Raw genomic sequence first — 21,821 nt, 5'->3', positions numbered from 1 at the left:
ACATAATTGCTGAGTATATAATTTATTAGCCTCCCCAAATAAGCAAGCTTTTCCAATTTTTTTTTGTCAAACAGCTCTAAGTATCTTAGAATGTTCATTTGTACAAAAAGGAAAAATTAAAAAATTGAGGTGCGATTTGAAGTCACGACCTTCAGTTCCTTACAAAACAGCGTTAACCAACCGCACCATTTATGCAACTGTGTCCTGTTAGGGGTAGTAATTAATGGCAATTATGAACTTGACAAATAAATTCACCTATTGGAAGACAGACTTACGCCCAAAAATAAAAGTGAGTAGAGGTAACCTCAGTTTAACGCACGGACCAATGAGTGGTCGCTCTTGTTTTAATCTTATCTTTATCATAATTTATTTCTAGAATTATTTCTTCAATATATTCATATGCCAATCAATTTTCTTTTACCGTAGATGCAGCTTTTGAATGTTTATGCTTAAAAATAATTCTTGTACAGCTATCACTCTTGATTTGTTTGTACATAATTCAGTACTTGTGTTGTGAAATTTGCACTTAAAGGATCAATTTTCCGCTCAAAAATTAAAAGACTTATTATCGACTAAGATGTATTTTAATATAAAACTATTAATTTTGTGTTATCAGCACCGTCACTTGAAAGATTTGACCCTTGGGGTGAAGTGAGTTCTCCTGACGAATTATTATTCTCCTATGCTTTGCTATAAAATTGTTGTCTAATAGTTGCCTTAAGTTCTTCATTAATTATTTTTAATCATTTGTGGCAGACACAAATATGGAGATAAAATTGTTTGAGTTATATAAAACATAATGGAGGCCATTCATTTTGAGGTTTTTGGTGAATGACATGAACTTGCTTAGGTTACATAAACCTGTTTGAACCCGCATGAACTGTGATTATAGCACAAACTGAGGTCCACAGAGGTAGAAGGCGTGTAGTGCCACATTAGTAATGTCCTTTTTTGAAAAGATAATTATATTTTTAATTAATTTTTTTTTTTTTTATCGATTTGATAAGAATTAACTTCATAAAGAATTAAATCCTACCTAAATCATCTGTTAATCACAAGTTTTGTATTCGATGACAAGGCCAACGTGCGCTATCTATTTCTCTCTATGACTAGAAACTGCAAAAAAATGTTGGGACAGTTGTTTAATTTGAATGGAAAAATAAAATAAGGATGTCTATTAGTTTATTTGAAAATGGATATAAGCAACTACTGTATATCTGTCATTAATGATTGTTAACAGTGAAAATATAGCTAAAAGGCTTGCAACACATGTTTTAAAATGATTTATACTGATTTTCAGTTTCTTTGTATTTTATACAATTTGTTTAAAACTGGAGAATACATAATTATACTATTGTTTTTATATTTAAATTGTTATTCTTTGTCATTTCAATTTCCACATCACTGACCAACAATTGTCCAAAACTTTACCAAAAGTTTTAGACAAACTATTTAGATCAGAACGCTGAAATAGTGATGCTTTCAAGAAGTAGGATATGTTGGCCATACCTATTATTATTGGGTCTTTTTTTAATTGATATAAAGACCGTAAAATTATCACCATCGTCCCAACACTCAGCAGCAGTTGTTCCTAACAGGAAAAAATTTCAAACAACAGTATATCCCTATATTCGATAATGGTTCATTCCTATATTGAGCCAGTTAGGTCATTCTACTATCAAAGTCTGTAAAAAGGAGGAATGTAGAATTTCACAGCAAAGGTATTGCGTCAGTGACTAGCTGAGTTTTGTTTCTGTTGTAAAACTGTTTCTGTTGATATTTTTGAGAGACGCCTCAGATGTTACAATTTTAGCACGTTTACCGTTAGTGTCTTTCTGAGATATATTAGGCGTACATGGAGTTCCAGGATCCAGCATGTGTAAGTAGGGTTTATTCTATTGAATTTGGAGAGCATTTGTCAACTATAGAATTTAATAAACATTTTAATTTGTTTGTCCAACAATTCCTACCTGAATTAATCATGTGATTTGGAGAGTATAGTGTTCAGGTACTATTTGTCGATATTCAAATTTACATCTTTATATTCAAATTTACATCTTTACAGCCAGGCTCTGGAGGTGGGAAAATTGGTATGTTTTAAAATTAATGTTTTCTGTAAGACCCTGATATGGTGTTTGGTGAAAAACTTAGGAACTTTCATTATGCTATCTGATTTTTAAATATTTAATTACTAAGGAAAAATCCCCAGATTTTCAATACTAAAAAATCTATCTGTATATTAATTATTAACCCTTCTCGAGTTCTTTCGTTAAACATCCCCTTTGTGTTTAGAAAAATCAGTTTTATAGCAAATAAAAGCCTGCCTTTAATATTCTAATAAAATATTATTTTAGTACCATTTAAAAGAAAATAATTCAAATAATAACAAAATCTATATTACAATAGGCCAAAATGTGTTTCAAAACCAGAGTCAGTTGGTCAGATTTTTTGGTTTGACTGGACTTGAGCAACGCAAACTTTCTTTACTTTTTTTAGTATGAATATATCTTTTATGTACTACTAGTGTTTTACCATATTTATTAAAATAAACGCCCCTGTGCGTTTATTGTTAAGAAGGGTTTTGGAGGGAGCCGTTTATTCAAGGGAGGCGTTTTTTTTTTTGTTTTTTTTTTTTGTTTTTTGGTGTAAAATGGATACGTATACAGTACTCAAATAGACGCCCCTTAAATTCACTGTAAATGTGGAACTACAACACATAATTACCGTGTTATTGCTTGATCATAAAGACTTACTGATCCCAACCAGGTTAAGAAAAAATGTAATTTTATAGAGTAGAACATTAGTAGAATGTTGAGAATGATGTTTGCTTCATTTAGGGGGCATTTATTCGTGGAAAAAATAAACAGCTCAAGAGGGGCCTATATTCGAGAGGGTGTTTATTCAGAGCAAGGCATTTATTCGAATATGGTATATCAGAAACTAGCAACCTTCGGGTTAACTCACTTGTGGTCAGTGATTTGGCATGATTCAAAGGAAGGGAACCAACCAAGGCCAATTTACTGACTTACCGTAAGCTGCAAACTTTAAATTTGGAGTCCTGGTGATGCAATTCAAAGGGTGTTATACAGTTTTTTTTCTTTAAATCTACTGTAGAGTAGGAAATCAAATTTAGAAGGTCAAAGGTATTAGCTACCTTTAGTCTTCTAAGTTGTTTGTCAAGCCTTATTTATAGTTCTATAATTTGTATTTTATTTAGAGCTTTACTACCCTATCCTCATTAGCAAGTAATTTTAGATTTATTGGAGAGTAACGTTTATATGCATTGAAAAGGCCAAATAGCACAGTGACATTTGCAAATTGGAGTTGGTTGGGATTTTTCTTTTTTGTGCCTATCTAATTAAAACTTTCCTTGCTATTTTAATTTGCATCTTGCCTGCAGAGTTTAGTTTTGGCTGTGGCTATTTTTACTCATATTATTCCTAATTCTGTTTGGATGTTATGTGTATGGATTGGAACAATAACATCCAATCATCGTCTTGGTGCCAGAATTTGACACCCCTTGCCTGTTTGACCACTTTCATAGAATGTTCTATTTCACAATTTTCATATCTTGAAAATGCTGGGTTTTTAATTAATTTTGATTACTGTTTATGAATTAGTGGCTCCTGTTGTACAAAATTAAAATATATTACATTTAAATTTGATAAAAATGTAGTAATAATATCATCAAGAAAATTGTATTGTTTGAAAGCATGGCAAAGTAAAAATATGTATATTAAAATCAACCAAAAACAGTTCTTTTCATAACTGTCTACGTGGTGTACCACAAGCATTATATATATATTAATAAAATTATCAAAAATGAGTATTCGTCCATCTTGGATGTATAGCATTTCTTCTATTGGGTAGAAGATATTGATCAACTTTTGTCCTGGAACCAAACTTACTGTGCAGTAGCCTTTTCTTCATCCTAATATTTTCAGCAGTACTTTTTTTTAAATAAATGTGAACTTGGTATAGATTTCATCTTAATTATTAGATGTAAAATTTAACTATGATTTTAATCTTTCTTGGGAATATCATATATTGAATAAATCATTTAAAAGTCTTCTTTTGTTTTGTAGGAAAGGCAGTTCACAACATTGGGTTCTACGACGTGACATAATTTTTTTTACATTTCGCTCAGAATGCATAATCCAATACTTTGTCAGGAAAAATGAAAATTTCCTTTGATTTATGAGATGTCACTAGCTTACTGTAGATTGAGTATCATATGCATCGATTGATACACTGTACAAATTATTCTTTTTTATTGTCACTCTGGTAGGTTTCCCACAGGGCTCAGCATGTGACAGACAAGATAACTCTGAGACAACTGTAGTTGTCTCTGAAATAAATATATCGTAAATTTTTCTAAATCTGAGACAACAGTTGTCAATTTTATAAAGTTTGTTTTTCCTGTGAAGAGTTCATTTTAGAATTCTTACACATGTATTAGGGCACATAGAAAAAATTATTAGATTACCACTCTTTTCTTTTTTTTTTAAATTGATGAGGGAGGGCATTTTTTTTTTTTTTTTTAAATCAGAAACAATAGATTATTTCACTTTTGTTTTTATAATTGAGGGAGGGACTGTTTATATTTGGTCTGTAGTAGTAAATATTGTATAAAAACTAGTTTAATTTTATAGTTTTAAAGAAAATGTATTTGAAGTCATTAGTCCCTGGGAAGTTTTTTAGTTATGCATCTAATTCACCTTTGTTAGGTTTCATTTCATAAATAAAGAGCTAAATTTGTTGTCTTGTTCAGTTCACTGAGAAAATTTCTTATTCATGTTTTTGTATCCAATCAAAAAAATAGTAAGCTGCACTATTTTGAGAAATGCATGTCACCTTGTTTCAAATATCCTGGATCCGCCTCTGGTTGCTGTACCTTATGAAAGGCAGTACTGTATCTTTAATAAAAGTACAGTATTATTATTTTATTATATTGTTTGACTTGGGCAAACAATAATTGTGTAACAAGTTTGATTAATACAGTCAGTTTGTGATACAAGTAATAAGATTTGTTTGGTGGTAAGAGATTAATATTAGTCTTTCATCTATTCTTTGGAAAGTGCGTGTTAATGCTTTATGAATTCAAAGCTAGAAATAAATATTGTATGTGGCAACTGGCACGGTTATTTGGTTGTTAAGGTACATAAATAGTAAGTTTTCCAATCAGAAAATGAAGATTAGTTTTTAATCATTGAGCTTTATATTTATAAGATCAAAGCTGGTTATAATTATGTAGGTAAAATACATCATATATTGTCAGATTATAAAATCTGGAAAAAAAATACCACTTAATGCAATTTTTAAATACATGAATTATTAATTCAAAAAGATTGAATAATATCAAATTCTAATGAGAATCCAATCAATGAAATTTAGTTTTTTACAGATGATATAATACGAAAATTCTTAAATCTATTGCCAGTTAACTGAAGTTTCTATGCACAAAAGAAAAGAAATGGTATTAAATACATGTACAATGTAATTTACATTTGAAAGCTAATAACATACTTAAATAGACAAAGTCAAGAAATTGAATATTTAATTTTTTTTTCCAATTTAAATACAGAAAGTTTATCTTAAAGATATCCTTTGAGAGATGAGGATGAAAGAAAATTGCCTTTAGAAATGAAGAAATGAAGATATTAAACTTTACAGTGTTAGACAATCTTGACATCATCAGTTTAACGTGCAATACTTTTTGCATTGCCAATAAGTTGCATTATTGACCATTGTCTGATGATTATTACATTATGTTGTGATTATTGACTGTTGCTCTACAATTATTGCTCATACTTAATGTTTCTAATCCTACATCCATATTTTTTTTGTTTTACTAAGCTTGTTTAATCGCCTTTTTAATTGTACTGATTACTTTTAACTCTGTTTAGGAGGCTTTCAGATAACTTGACAAAATTGTTAATTCTTCAATGTTAATATCTAGGTTTTTTTAATTATTTACACATGGGCCTTACATAATTTTTTTTCTCTTTAAAAATAAATTATACTGTCCAGGAAACCTGCTCATAGATACTGGTAGTATTTGGGAACATACTGAGCATTCAGTACAACACCAACTTTGGTAGAGCAACATCATTCCTAAGATAACTTTTATTACTCATCTGAGTGCAGATCCGGAGAAAAATCTGGGTTTAGGCCATGCGTTGTGTGAAGAACCAAGCGGGAGTTGGTGGGGATGGTGGTGTTTGAGATTTCTGTTTTAAGTGCTTGAACATAGACACCGGTACATGGAATTTAGATCGATAATTAGTTTGTTTTGTAGTACTGTCCTCCCTTTCTTTCTCCCTTCTTTTCTTTTCTTCTCTTTTTTATCTTTTTTTTTTGTGGGCGGGGAGGGTGGTGCTTATCTCCCATTTCCCCCCTCCCCTCTCCACTGGGTCTGGCTCATGACCCAGTTGTGCTTTACAAAGGATAATACAGGCCAATTCAGGGGTGATGGACAAAAGTGAGACTTCAGATGCAAAAATTCCTATTTAACACTTTGAAAATTCTCATTTTTATCTTTTTCTGTTAAATAGCTATTTGATGAAAATATACACTTATAGAATGTTCTGAATAAATAAATGCTTCAGAATTGGTATAGAGGAATCCATTTCCAAAGATTGGGAGATTATGAGTGATTCAAGGAGGATTTTTTGTTAGCTTACAGGATAGAATGATGAAAATAACTACCAGCAGGGCTTTAGCTCCTAATGTGAACGCCATAAGCCAAAAAAGATTGCTATATGTTTTAGTAGCAATGGTGATGGCAGAGACAGAATGGAGGGATTGAATGGAAAAATTAGAAAATGTGATATTTTTTTAACACCTGCTAAAGTCTAAAGCTGAGCACCTTCTTGGTGCAGAGAATTTTAATTTAAAAAATATTCAACAGATGGATTCAGTTGTGCTGTGGGGGTAAATGTGATAAAAGTCATCAAAGTCCAGTGTTGAGACTTGAGTTTGAGAAGAACATAAAAACTTTAGTTGTTCCATTATGTCAGAATGGTAAAAGAAGTGTGAAAAAAGGAGATTTAATGAAAGTGTAATTTTGAGCATCCGATGTTGAGCATGAAATGTCAAATTATGAATTATTCTGGAAAGGAGCATGAGTGGATGGGTCCAGGGGCTACTAGGAACAGCTCGTAATAATTGTAGGGAGGAAAACAGCCAGAAACCTCAATAATTTATGCATTTGGAAGGTTCTTTTAAAATAATTTCAGTCTCATAAATCTGTTAAAATTCAGGAAAAAAAACAATGAAAAACCAATAAATCTTGCTTGTTCAAAAGTATCTACTTGGTATTGTTTCTAGTAATTGATCATAATGTAAAAAATATATACTATATTATTTTCTCACCATTCACATGAACTTTGGGAAGGTTGTGCATACAAAAGAGCTGCTGGAAGGCGTAAATCAATGAATCAAATTAATGGTCATTGTTTTTTTTATTTTGTATTTTTACATTTGAATTTGACAGTGTAGCTCAATAAGAGATTGTTAAATATATTGAAAGCAAATGACCTGGGGGTGAGGGTTAAATGGATCAAGGCATTTTTCTTCAGTAGATCCCAGTGGCCGTTGGTAAATGAGGTCATATCTGAAATCAAGGCTGTTAATTGCATCCAATTAAGAAAAGTATACTAAATAAAACTGAGAAAACTGCAATAAATAACTTTAGCTAGGGTTTGCACTGCCGCCACTTGCGCAATTGCATTAGGATCATTAGATATAGATAGAGAAGTATAATTGTTTAATTTTCAGCATAGTCCTATATTTTCAAATGAAATTTGGAATGAAATACCAATACACATTCGTCAAATAAACACAGAAACACCTTTAAAACCAAATTCAAATAATTTTTACTACAATAAAAGGTTCTAACTTAGATTTCCATTTCGATTTTTCTCATGGCATGTTTTTTACCTTATTATTACTATTAATGAGCGTTTGTTATAATTTATTAATTTGATTTCATAGAATGTTGAGCACGATAGGCATGAAGCTGCCTCTTTTCAACCTCCTTTTATCTAAAAAAAAAATTTGATATTTTGGTTTTCCATTGTAAATGTTTTGTTCTTTTGATAATAAAGAAATCAGCAGATAGAGATATATAGATATAGATGATACAAAAATAATGAAATTAAAATAAACAAGAAGCTAACATACTTCATTATGATGAACTGTGTTTGATTTGTCCCATGAAAGTTATCATATATTCAGTGCAATTGCAGAATTATGTACTGAAGTTAGAAAGAAATTACTTTAGTAATGAGAGAAAGTCCCCAGAGACCCTGGAGTTGGAGGGGAAGCATCATAACCACCAAGCTACAAGTTCACTACAAAATCAATGTCATTTCTTAAAACAGAAAGAAAAATGAGGATTGAAAGAAAAGTTAGAAACAAATAAATAATAAACAAATAAATAATAAAATGTAAAATATTAAATATAAATATCATATATTTTTTTAAAGTAACTTTAAGGCATCATTATTTTAAGCTTATTATTTTATATTATAATATTGTTTATAATGTAAATTTTTGTATTTTAGTTAAATATGTTTTACTTTTTAATCTGAAAATTCTTGTACCCAGGGCCCCAAGGGAGACCAGTCTACTTGACTGAATGGTTCACCCTGGTTAAAGAGGGTGAATAAATAAATAAAAATAAACAATCAAATCATCTGTATCCTAGTACAGAAGCCATACAAATTTGAGATTGCTCACTGCGTACTATTTGAAAGACGAAGATATTGAGTTTTGTATTAGTAGCGGCAATCTCGCAAGTATGAAAAGCATAAATTAGCATTTAAGTTCATTAAAGTTTATTTATATCTCAAGTGCACAAAATATCATTAAACTGTAAATATGCCATTAGTCGCATATTCCCAATAGAGATGGATCATTTAATGTATAAAGGAGAGTAGTACAGTAATCTACAATCAATATACACATTTGCATAGGAAAACTGAAAACATACAGTAGTGTACTATAGTGTATTGTAATGTAAAAAATGTCCAGTCAAATCATTAATCATAATTTTACAATTTCTTGTATTTTCTTTGAACATCAATTATTATAAATAATATTACAGTATTTTAGCAGTCAAAGAAAAGGGTAAATAAAGGGTAAATTCCAGAATGCTTGTAAATGGAACACCCCATTACTAAATTAAAACATCAACTATATAAATAAATAAATTAGTTCAAAATTCCGAATAAACATTATATCAAAAACAATTTTGCAGTTTAATAAAAATGATATTTTCTATATTATTATAATAAGAATAACTTGTTTCTTAAAAAATGTTTCTTAATTATACAATGTACATTCATAAATCAAATAATTATTGTCATGATTGAAACAGTGTTTCTCTTTATTTTATTCTTTTAAAAAAAATTATATCCTGTTCCTAAACATTTCCATTTACCGAAGGATAAATAAGCAATTAACAAGCAAATGGAAAAGAGGAGAGAAAACAATTTTTGCAGTTTACTTGACAAATCCATAATGTGATGTTTTTACGGAAGCAATATACTGTGGCACCCTCAGCTGTTCAAGCAAGCAACTCATTAACCCCCACCCCACCCCTTGTCAAAATGAAGGATTATTATAAGCGAATAGAAATAACATTTTTTCAATCAAAATTTCAAGTTAGCTACCTCTAACCTGGCGTCAAACAGTGCTGCCATTTGCTCAACCAATTCCTAGGCCCATCAGTGTCCACTTCATAAAAGCTGAGAAGAAGAAGGGGACACTAACAGGCTGTCCCTGAAGTGAGACCTGCCTGCATAATAACCCTTTTAATTGACAGCGTAGAACTCGTGCCGTGCGGTGTATATCCTTAAGGGACAATCTGATAGTGAAAAGTGTATTTTATCATAAAGTATAACAGGACTTTACATTAAAAAATGCTTTTGAAGTGACATATGCATGAATTAATGGCTTAAAAACTGACAAGATATTTAATAGCAAAATACTAACACACATAATAAAAGGAGGAAAAAAACATGCTGAGAGAATAAGTTCATCTGGCTTCCAATGCCATTGGTTTACTTAACATGAAACTCATTTAAATGCTGTGCATAGTTTTTTTCCCTAGAAAAAAAAGATAGTACTATGCTAGAAAATAAATAAATAAATAAATACAAAAAAAAAACTCTGATTATGAACATACAGTTTGTATGCTACTTTTTTTTAATGTTATTAATTTCATTTTTTTCCTGAAGCTAGTGGCAAAATATATATATCTTTATGTAGTCTAATTTAAAAAAAAATAAATTCAAAACTTAAAAAAAATAATTATCACAATAATTATGTCGGTTATGCCAATAAGGGCATTCCAATTATTACCTCAGACTGATGGTTGCTATATTATTTTCCATTGTTTAATTAGTTTCTCATACCAATATGTTTATAGAGACATATCATATTTTCATATATTCCATGTAATTAGCTTTCTAGAAGAAGAGTAATTACTTACTGAAGACTAATCAGTGTACTACCTTATCACGTTAGTCTGAGATTGAAAGAAGTAGGTTTACCACAATGCCCCTGGCCAGGGGGTTAAGGCATCTGCATATCAAGAAGGGGACTTGGGTTTTAAAATCCATTTTTTAGTCTTGATGATATTGAAGTCTAATATTATTATTATAAATTGCTTTAAAAATATATTGGTTTCAAGAGCAAATTATCTTCATATTTCTATAAATAAAAGATGATATATAGAAAAAATCATTGCCCCTTGGAAATATTGAACTTTGTGGAATGTCACACTATTTCTTTTCAAGTATAAAATTACAAAATGAATAAGATATTACACATAAAATAATTTATATGTTATGGCTTCAATTCATGTAAAATTTAAGTGTATGCTTGAGGAAGACCTACAGTAAGTTCCAAAATGTTTGTAGAGCTTTTTAATAAATTCACCAAATTAACTCACACATTTATATTTATAATGGTAATTTAATACATGTAATGGCTCGCAAAAGTTTAAAAAATTATTTATTTTATTTTTCATGTATAAAAGACATAAAATTAAAACGCTAGCCAAGGCTGAAATGGTTTAAAAAAGGATATGTAAAAAAAAAATTTGATCAATTCCTATGGAAGTTCCCACATTAATGTTGATCAAATACTGTTAAAAATTTGTTAAATGTAACCCAGCTTCAATGAACCATAGTGAACCTTTTACAATGGAATTTTACATACTCCCCATCTCATCACAAACATCATCAATGTTTATTAAATGCAGTAAGGGGAAAGCAGTTTGGTGAAGCAGTTTCCATTCAGGTTGTTGAACTTGTGATTACGCTGACCATTCTCAGGTGGTCATGCTTATAAGCCCCCAGTTTGCATCATGAACCGGCAGTGAAGTGGTTCATATTATTTCAGATTAAGGAGCAGGCATTTCATGGCATATTTATTAATAAAAATAAACCTTTACATAGAAGTGACTTTTTCAGGCATTATTTGGGGTGATGTCAATTTTTTGAAATGGTAATTTCAGTATTTCAGTGTCTAATAATGGACTTGTTTTGTCTATTTTTGCAGAACAGGTATATAAACTGATTCATGTTTAAGCCACTCTTGATTTGTGCTTGCTATCTCTGTATAGCAGGGGTTCGAAGTCTCCTACAAGCCACGGAAATCTCCCTAAAATTGGAAAGACCTCTCATACTCCTGCAAGCAAGAAGAATCTCTGGGAAAATAACCCATCTCCTGAAAATTCAAGATGTTGCATGTTTTCACTATAATGTATAATAATTTGTCTACCCAAAGTCAGTAATTAAATGTGTTAAGTAAGCTCATTTAAACAGATCTCCCAGAAGTGACGTCTTACGTGGGACCCCTCATGCAGTTTATTGTTATATAATTTGACAATAAGCAGGAAAAAATGGCTTTCCCCAGGGGCGGAAATAGGGGGGGGGCGGCCCACTTCCCTTTTTGGAAAGTCAAAAAAAAAGGAAAAAAAGAAAGAAAAAGAAAAATTTACTGCTCAAAATGCCTCAGAGGTTATTTTCAGGCGTCTAGAACACACAAATTTTGCGGGGGCATGCCCCAGGATGGTGTTATCTCAATCGGCCCCACTTTTGGTCCCCCTTTCAGTTATCTCTGGATCCACCCCTGTTCCCACAGAATGTTGAATATGACCAGGCACCGGACATAATGTTGCCATCATTATTTTCTTGCAGTTTACATATATACATTCAACCAGCATTTTATTTGCACTTATGGTATACCTCTGTGGTGATATTAATTTTAATTTTGACAAGATACATTAAAGTATTGCTTTCCTTTGAGAAGTTGGATATGACACACATTGCTTATACACAACTTATGTATGCCTGTGGATTGTTATCCTAATAACCAAGTAAACATTATGTAGAAACAACTAGAAGTTTATCATTGCCCAGGATCAGAGATTGATATAATCTAATTAAGTAAAAGGTTAGTGTGGGTCATGCGCAAGTGTGGCTCCAGCAACCAGCACCTTAAACCATGTACAGCCTTTGCGATACCGCTAATAGCGTCCCCTTCTTGTCAGGTAGCTTTAAGATTCAGTGGGTGCACAGGCCATTTTATACATCCATGCACAGACATAAGAATTTGTACATAATTTTCTCGCAGTACATAAACTGTTTTTGTAAATTTTGATCGTTCTATTTTTGCTTGGTTACTCATATTTGTTAATCAGAAAAAGAGAAGCAGAACAAAACTGCTTTCTAATGCTGGATACGACGACACATGCTACCAGCCACATGCTTTTTGGCAATCAACATTTTGTTTTCATTTTAGGCCTACAAATTCTTATCCTGAATGTAAACCAATTTATCTTCATAAGGAGAACCCTTTCCATATTAAGTTGGTAGAAACTCTTGATGGAAATGTGGAATGTGGCTTTTATGTGCATATTTTTATAGCACACGAAACAACGAACAACCTCTTTGATACTGAAGCTGACCACTCACATGTTATCCAGAATAGCTGTAAAATTCCGGCAAATATTTACACGTAGTCTTATGGATACAAAGAATCTTTTAGATTAATTTACAACATGGACATTTTATGCATTTTCAAATCTCATCTTTACTTATTTCCAGGACGGTACTTCACAGTATTAATATACTCTCACGATAATTACAAATTTGGCTCGACCTCGATTTCCAAAATTACCAATTTAAACTATTTTCACACACTTTTTTGTGCTGCACTATTCCTCAATTGAGGTCTCACTGCATATTAACTACTTATCAGCAAATTATATCATATTATTATAAAATTAACCAATTCAAGTATATTGAGAAAGAAAACTGATAATAATAATAATGATTTTAAGTTCAGATCCATTTGCGATACATAGGATAGCCACTTGAAGAGTCTTCAATATGCAGTTAGAAAATGACAAGGGAAATAAAGAAGACAAAAATTATGTTGAAATGTAATTCACTACAAAGATCAAATTACGAAACATATTCAGGTATCATCACATACAGCAAAATACAGAAAATGAATATAAGAAAAATCATTAAAAACCAAATGATCCGGAAATGGCTATGAGAGTGTTTCTACCGAAAATTGTGATTGAAATGGTTGTCTTATCATAGGTTCAGAATTTGATTACCGAGATCAGCGCCACATTGCAATTTCATTTCAAATAACAGTTTCTGGGTTGATACATGACATCATCATTACCCAGAATGCAATTGTAAGTTACAGACGTTCAAATTGATAAGCATTATTATTACAACAAATTTTGCGCAAGGAACAACAGTTCTTTGATATGAACAATTGTTCTTTGGCGTTCCGTGACAATGAACTGTACTTCAGAACACCAAAAAGTGAAAAAGAATGGTTCTTTCTGTAGGAGATGTAGAAGTCGGTGAGTTCTTTTGTAACAACTCCAAATGTCCTTTTGTTTCAGGAAATTTAGTCACATACTATAGCGCTTTACCATGGTGTCAACTTGTATATCCCATTTAACCGACTGGGTTAAGCTGCTCTCTACTGAGCTAAGCTGCTCTCTCAATTACCGCTTAATATTTTGTTTATTAAAGGAGATTTCAGGGAGGGTGGACTATTTGATCCCCAAGAAGTAAAGAAACGCACTAATAGATATGAAACAAATAACATTTGCGACTAGCACTTTCCCCCTCCCTCCCTCCCTCACTAGCCGCAAATGCATTCTGAATCCGGCCTTATGTTCGTGTTATACCTTTCAAGTTTGACCTTATGACGACTAAAGTCGTCTATTGTTGTGAATGGGCTAAGGCATTTGCTGATATGGATTTAAGTAATTTAATTGTGGGCAGTTTTTCAATTCCCATTCCATCAACAATAAGTGGACTCATATATAAAAGTGATTTCCTTTGATGGAAATCATAATTGCTTTTGGTTATCAAATAGCCATATTGTTTATGAAACTGTCAAAGTATATATATAGAAAAGTTAGGTTTTTTTTTTAAAGGTTTTTTTCCTATAATAAATCGATGGATATAAATTATACCTATTGAAATTTTAATAAGCAATTATAGGCAGTGGAGAATATGGTTATTTTTGTGAAAAAAATGTCATTTTAAGATGATTCTGTTTAAAGGGTTATTGAAGTTAAGTTAAGTTAGGATCAAAATGTTGATAAAACCAACCCTTTTTGAGTGTTGATTAATTTGAAAAAAAGGGAAGATGAGTGACATGTAAAGCAATTATTATAAACAAATTACTCATATGCTGTTTGGGAAATTAGTACACTTATTATGGAACTTTCATGCACTAGTTTGCTAATAGTGTTTTGAAAACAATTACGCCAATTGTTTGTTATTGCTTATGTCATTTTTTTAATTTGTGATATTTCTGATATAGTTTTGTTTTTGTGTTTAATGCACAAATTAATCCTGAGTGTATCACTGATTTAAATGTGTATGCTTGTAGGTAAATGGAAAAGAATAATCATTTGGGACCAGGTCGTTGAGGGCCCTTGATTATTTATGGCGTAAACAAGTCTTTAGAATTAAAATATTTAAAAATGTTTGCTGCTAGGGATGTGAGTTAATGTCCAGAAGAGTTCACTTGGGGCACCAAGGAGTTCACACCTGTCCAACATCCCAATATTGTATTGCAGGTAAACTCACTGGCAGTGGTCGTTAGAACGTGAATTCTCACCTTGGAGGTTTAGGGTAAGAACCCAAAATTAATAGTCTAAAAATATATACCATATATTTTTTCATTCTATTACAGTTGATGGGAAAGGTTTTCATTATGGTGGCACCCTTTATGCCTTGGCGTATAGAATGAATCTAGGAAAAAAGGCTTATACAGTACTACGATAATGTACAGTAGTATAATGTGGGGGCTTTTAGTCAGAGACTTGTCACCAATGAACAAAGTAAAGTAGAGAAGACAAAATATTTTTTTAGATCTTCCAAAATTCTATCAACATTAATTTGCAAGGGTTCAACTTGGGTTAGATGCTTTTAGCCTGAATTTTATTTGGGGATTTGCTAGCCTAGATATACCTGTATGGATTTTATAGTGTTTTTAGTTGGAGTAAAAACGAAGATATACCAAAACCGCAATAACCAAAATGGCAATTAATTTAATATTAAAGTGGATCATTTTTCAACTAACACAAAAAAGACCCCACCATCACAAATTGTGCTGTTTGTTTTTACTTAGTTACAAATTTATTTATGGTCCGTTATGTAAGAATTATTCTAGAAATATTGATCATGAATATTTATTATTTTGGGTGAAATTTTGAAACAATGTTTCCAGAATGCTGCTCCCAGTGGCAAAGCGGAGCGCATTGAGGTTGAATTTGCAACGTTGTTGTGTTTCGTTAGGTAGAGATACAGGCGAGTGTCGTGAAGATAGCCCATATTTCTTGACTAAGATGTGACTCAGAGCTGTAACATGCCCATGTGGGTGATTGCTCGAAATTTCGGAATAATTAAATCTGTTATGACATCACTATATTAAGACTATGAAATCCATTCACTAGGCATTTCCAAGCCACTTGGCAGTATAACCAGTCAATATGTCAACCATATACTGTTCCTAAGGCAAGACTTTTTTTATACCTTGTTTTGCGAACTTATTTTTTTTTAAATCGTTAGAGGAGGTCGGGGAAAAAAAAATTTTTTGTTTTCTCTTTAGCAAATAGTTTTGCCAAAAAATCCAAATGGAGGAGAAAATAAATATAAAATTTTATTGATGAACATAAACAGTTTAGTAATGAAATGGTTAAATGTTTTAAATTAATTAGAAGAAATATACACTTGCACATTTTTGGAAATTTCAAGGCAGCAGCAGGTGTAATAAAACATTTTAAAACTTTTTTTCTGAAATTTGCTGTGTTTTTTATGGCGATGAATGGGTTAAAAATAAAATGTTATTTTTATTCGAGATCTTCATTATTGGCAGGCGGTGGGTTCCCTAACCAAGGTATAAAAAGTCTTGCTTAAGGATGGTGTTTGACTATTAAGAGCATTGATGTTCGTTAAAATTCTGAATGTAGAATCAGTTAATGCTTTAACAACAACTAAAAGTTGAATAAATTATGATTGATGATTTAGTTTTGTGTAGAGGACTGTTTGATTATTCCTAATAGCCAGCGACCAAAGTCGAAGTGTTTTCTAAAATAATAAATTTTATTTATCCAATGTTTTGAATCTCAATTAATGTGATCAGGGATGAATTTTAAGTACACTGCATGAAAATACCAAAAGGAGCTGATTAGGGCTGTAATCAAAACAACAATTAATAATAATGATAATAATAATACAAATAATGTCATCTTATCAGGCTCACGTATCCATCTCTTGGTATAGCTGCTCGCTGCACCGTTTTCCACCTGCAGAGTGTACATGTAGCCTTTTTTCTGCATTATTATTATTATTTTTTTAATTTTTTTTTAATTTTAATTAATTACAATTCATCTCTTTCACTGTTGCCAATAATGAACATAGCAACACATCCCAGACAATGCCAAGTTTGATGTCAGGAGGTTGAAGTCAGGCAGTTGGGTTATTGTCTCTTGTGTTTTCTAGTGCCAGAATTCCCTCAAGATATCTATGAGGAAGAATATTCTTTTAGATATTAAATTGATACACTGTGATGTATTTTTATACTATAAACACCCATTCTCAGGGACCTCAAATATCGCCTTTCATTTGCAAAGATTAAAGAGATTTTGTACATTATTACTAGCTTTAGTTACCAATTAAACAAAATTGTATATTTAGTAAGGCTGCTGTAAGCAAGTTTGAATACATTATTCAATTCTGTCTCAATTTTTTGCAGTTATATTAACATTTAAAAATACTCTTACTTAATTTATTAGTCTCGCTTCTATTTTGTAATTAATTCCTTTTTGTTAAAATTACCATACATTTTGCTTTTTCAATTTATCACTTTTGTATTTTTATGTAAATTTTATTTGGACCACGATGAAACCCAGTGCCTTTGCATTAAGCGTGCCATCCAGAGTAAAGAAAGTTGAATAAATAAATAAATATTGTAAATGTCATTCAGCAATAGGGAATACGTACATTCATAATACCTTTTGTGATGTTTCATAATCAGGTCATGGTTTGACCCATTAATATAATTTCATTGAATTGAATTAATATAATTTTACAATACTCAATTTTTAGGCTAATTTAAATGATGTTTGATTTTTTTTCCCTATCTGCTGAATACTGTATGGCACGTATCCAATTAAATGCCCAGGGTAGTCTATGCTGCTGCAAACAAAGTGGATTAGATGCCTTTGTAGCTGGCCGCCCCTAAACTCTATGACCATATATTTTCTCGATTAATGATAATTTGGAGTATGTGTAAAAATTAAAGGATAATTAAAGTTAATAAGTTTACAGAAAGGTTGATTATTGTTTGTTTGGAGTGATTTTGAGTGTTATGGTAACGGTATACATTTAATGGAATTAGAAATGAAAAGTTGCTATTGACACATTGCCTGTGTGTATACCATTCGTTTTGAATGCAAACAATTGTTCATTTATTGATCAAGTAAGTAGTATTTTAGTAATTTAATTTCAGTGTAAGCCCACAATACATGGCATATAAGGGCGACAATTTCACAGCGTTTACCCAGTGTTCCCTGTAGCTTATGTCTAGCCAGTGATTTGTACTAAGCTCCAGGCCAAGGGGTGCGGTAAGTATAAGAAAGTTATTAGCATAGGTGGGTGAAGCATAAAATATACATCTCATTATACATCCTGTATTCAATTAATCTATCTTGTTATTTGCAACAATATATTATTGTTTTATTAGTCAGCAAATTACCTGTTAGCATTTCTAAAATACAATAGCGGTTTAATATTTTGACGCTGTTTTCAGCATTGTGTGTGTGTAGTCTAGCCAGTGATTTAAACCTGAATTATATAGCCTTTAGTGGCTAATAGCCAGTATTGAACTAAAGCCCATTCTGTTTTAGCCATCGCATGTTTCTCATTGTTACCTGCAATACCGTAGGTGTCAAGTGTTAGGCTTTTGGTCATTTAATCAATTTGTAGATTTAATTTATATAACAAATGTTCAACTTGCAGTTTCCTTTCAAATTTCTTCTTGAAAGTGTTGAGGTGTCCAGATATGCTGAAGTGGGCATTTCAAAAGTTGGGTTTTCTAAAATTGACTATAATTTGTTAACCACAATGAGGACTTCCATTTTTCATCAATATTACTATGAATACTAGTTTACACTAGAAGAACGCTCACTATGATATGTTATTAATTGATTATGATGCTTTAATACCATAATAATGGTGATTACAAATATGATTAAATTTTATTTTTGGCCAGTTAGCACCCTCTTCTCCATGACAATGACAATTGGAAATTTCAGGAAAAAGGAATTCAATATATTATGCCCTCTGCTCTCTTGAAATTACCAAAAATAAGATATATATATATATTTCTTCCTTAATTATTTATCAATCTCATTACTACTGTTTACATTCAATAAGAAAATTTTATTTTTATTTTTACCTCCGTCTAGATGCTTTTTGCAAAATAATTTTGCTAAACAAAGAAACAAATTTTATTGTCAATTTTTCCGCCCTCTGACGATATTTAAAAATATAGGTTTGCTATACAAGCTATTAAAAAAGTCTTGAACCAAACATAGTTAAATATAAAATTGAGTTAATCAGTTTTGTCAGTCACATGTACATTTATAATTTGATTCGATTTCTACATTTTATTCTGTAAAATTTGCATATTGCAAGACAAAAAAAAATCATATTTCATCATCCTTATTTACATGTTTCAAGATTTACAGAGTACACTGGCCGAGTCTGAGCCCATTTCTTACTTCATTGTTGAATTGTTTATGTTTACTAAAAATCAATGAAGTTATTTACGGTCAGGGAACAATTAGACTCCTTAAGAACCATATTCTGTGGATGCCAACTCAGGTAGATCAATGACAGATATTGCCATGGTACCAATCTAAATGATCTGGAGTACCAATCTAAGATTGTTTACCATTATTGTACAAAATTACAGGTGTGAATTTTCATAGCATAGTGGTGGTATTTTTTCTTTATATTAAATTGGTAATATTGAGTATATAAATAAGAGATTTAATGCTATTTAGTGTAGTATAACAGCTCTCAGGCTCTCTTCAGTTAAAGACCACTTAAATGACTGGGGTTTCTGTGGTCTTAAGTAGCGTTGGTCTTCAATTGGAGGGTTCTTTAATTAGAGGAAGACCTGTATACTATTTTACTTCTGTTGTTGTTTGTTTATGTTAATTTAACTGCCATTTCTTTTGTTTAACTTTCTTTTGATTAATTTCTGTTGTTATTGTAAATATAAATTGTTTTATTTTATTTATTGTGTTAAAGATAATTTTTGTTTTTGGTATTTATTTCTATAATTTATTTGAATCTATTCTTTAGTTGTTGCCCTAATTAAAAGTCATGTTAAAGTGTTGTTCAACATTAGCTGGCTTACAATGCCCAGTAGGCATTCTTCATAGCGGTTCTTGTCTACTTACTCATCATGATACGTCCAAGTCCTGTGTTGGTTGCCCTGAGAATAATGTGATGGGAGATGAACATTTTAAAGAAATAATTAATCAGTGTTCTCAATATAGAACTCTCAGAATTTTCAAATGCCACATTCATATACCAGTGGGATCACAATGTTGTATTGTGTATGTCTAGATATCATACACAACATAAATTATATTAACATCATTTTTTTGCTTTTAATTATTAATAATGGTATTTTTATTCAGATTAAACTACTTTATTTATTTATTCAATTAAAATATCTTTTTGTATTATATTTCATGAATTATATATATACAATATTTTTTGTATAACTTAATTGTTAACCGTACTATATTTGTATAATAATTTACAAGCTCAGGTAAATTGTTAATACTTATAACAATATCCTTTTCTGTTGTATTATATTTCTTGAATTGTATATAATAATAATAATTTTGGCTTATATAACACATTATGCTAAAGCCTTAGTGTGCTTAACAATAAAAATGAAAATGCCTGAAGAATTAATTTAAGAAAAGTACAGGTTAAATAGATGAGTTTATATACAGTATTTTTTGTGTAACTTAACTGTTAACATTACTCTATTTGTATACTGTATTATCAATGATTTACAAGCTCAGGTAGTTTGTAAATTTGTAATATTTATAAGAATATTATAAGTTTTTCATCATTTTATGGCCCTGTTCCTTCTGACGAAATATTACTCTGATATCTAATGATTATTGTTTCTCAATGCATTAACGCATCAACTTCTTCCACCTAGCATCTTTTTTTGTATGTCATAAAAAATAGTAGCCTCATAAATAGTTACTACATTATTAAATTTGTAATTTGCTAATTGATTAATATCTGGATGCTAATTATTAATACAGTAAATATTTGTCATCCTGCCCAGTAACTGAAGACTTACAAGTAGATATTTGCACATTGGTTATTTACATAATTTGAGTGTACTTGGAGTCATCCTGTGTGGTCATAATTGGCAATTGTAAATAGCAATATAACTTCTGTTTTATTCATCTTATATCATCTTATAATTGGAATTTGTATCTCAGTGTTCTCAAATCCTTGGTCGCAAATTTTAAAAAAATAATTAAATTTTAAATTTAATTAAAATCTTTATTCAATTTTTATTTTAAATTTTAAATTTTGCAATTTTTTTGTGACAAATATCTGATAAATAAATAAATAAATGATGCGTGATAAGTCCTTCTAGACTAGTTTGTTTCTGAGCTTTCAAGTTTCCTTGGTTAGTAACTCAGTATATTTTTTTTGTAATAAATATATAAAAATAATAAAAATATTTGCAAGACATACAACTGTTTTATTCATTGTAAAAAATAAATAAATAAATAGAGCTATTAATATTATTAGATAAAAACAGGAAAAACTTCAGTTGAGGCTTGCACTACTTTATTTTATTTTATTCAATTTCCAGGTGAAAAAACACAAAAATATACATAAAACAACAGTACAATCAGCACCTGAGGGTAGCCATAAGTGGAATCAATTCAAAGAATTGCACTGTCAAGTGGCTTTCCCAACTAAGAGTACAACTGTTTTATTCATTGTAAAAAATAAATAAATAAATAAAGCTATTAATATTATTAGATAAAAACAGGAAAAACTTCGGTTGAGGTTTGCACTACTTAAAGTATATATACTCATACCACTCCACTCTTCCCAATCAGCACCTGATAATCGCATATAGCGTGAAACTTTAAGTAGTGCAAAGCTCAACCGAAGTTTTTCCTGTTTTTATCTAATAAT

The 21,821-nt window shown here is 30.8% G+C and overlaps 1 long non-coding RNA gene across 1 annotated transcript in view; it reads left to right on the top strand.

Annotated features, from left to right (window-relative positions):
- Positions 1-1,703: 1,703 nt before the first annotated feature.
- Positions 1,704-21,821, top strand: part of LOC117103984 — a 22,355-nt gene continuing 2,237 nt past the window's right edge. The window contains exon 1 of the long non-coding RNA XR_004444686.1: positions 1,704-1,879. This is a non-coding gene — a long non-coding RNA (uncharacterized LOC117103984). The remainder of the gene's footprint in view (positions 1,880-21,821) is intronic.

Source organism: Anneissia japonica, unplaced genomic scaffold (genome assembly GCF_011630105.1).
Source record: "Anneissia japonica isolate Jap-2015-1 unplaced genomic scaffold, ASM1163010v1 scaffold342_len425065_cov216, whole genome shotgun sequence".
Taxonomy (NCBI): Eukaryota; Metazoa; Echinodermata; class Crinoidea; order Comatulida; family Comatulidae; genus Anneissia; species Anneissia japonica.
The sequence above is the reverse complement of the archived record's forward strand: the minus strand, read 5'-3'. Positions and strand labels throughout refer to the sequence as shown.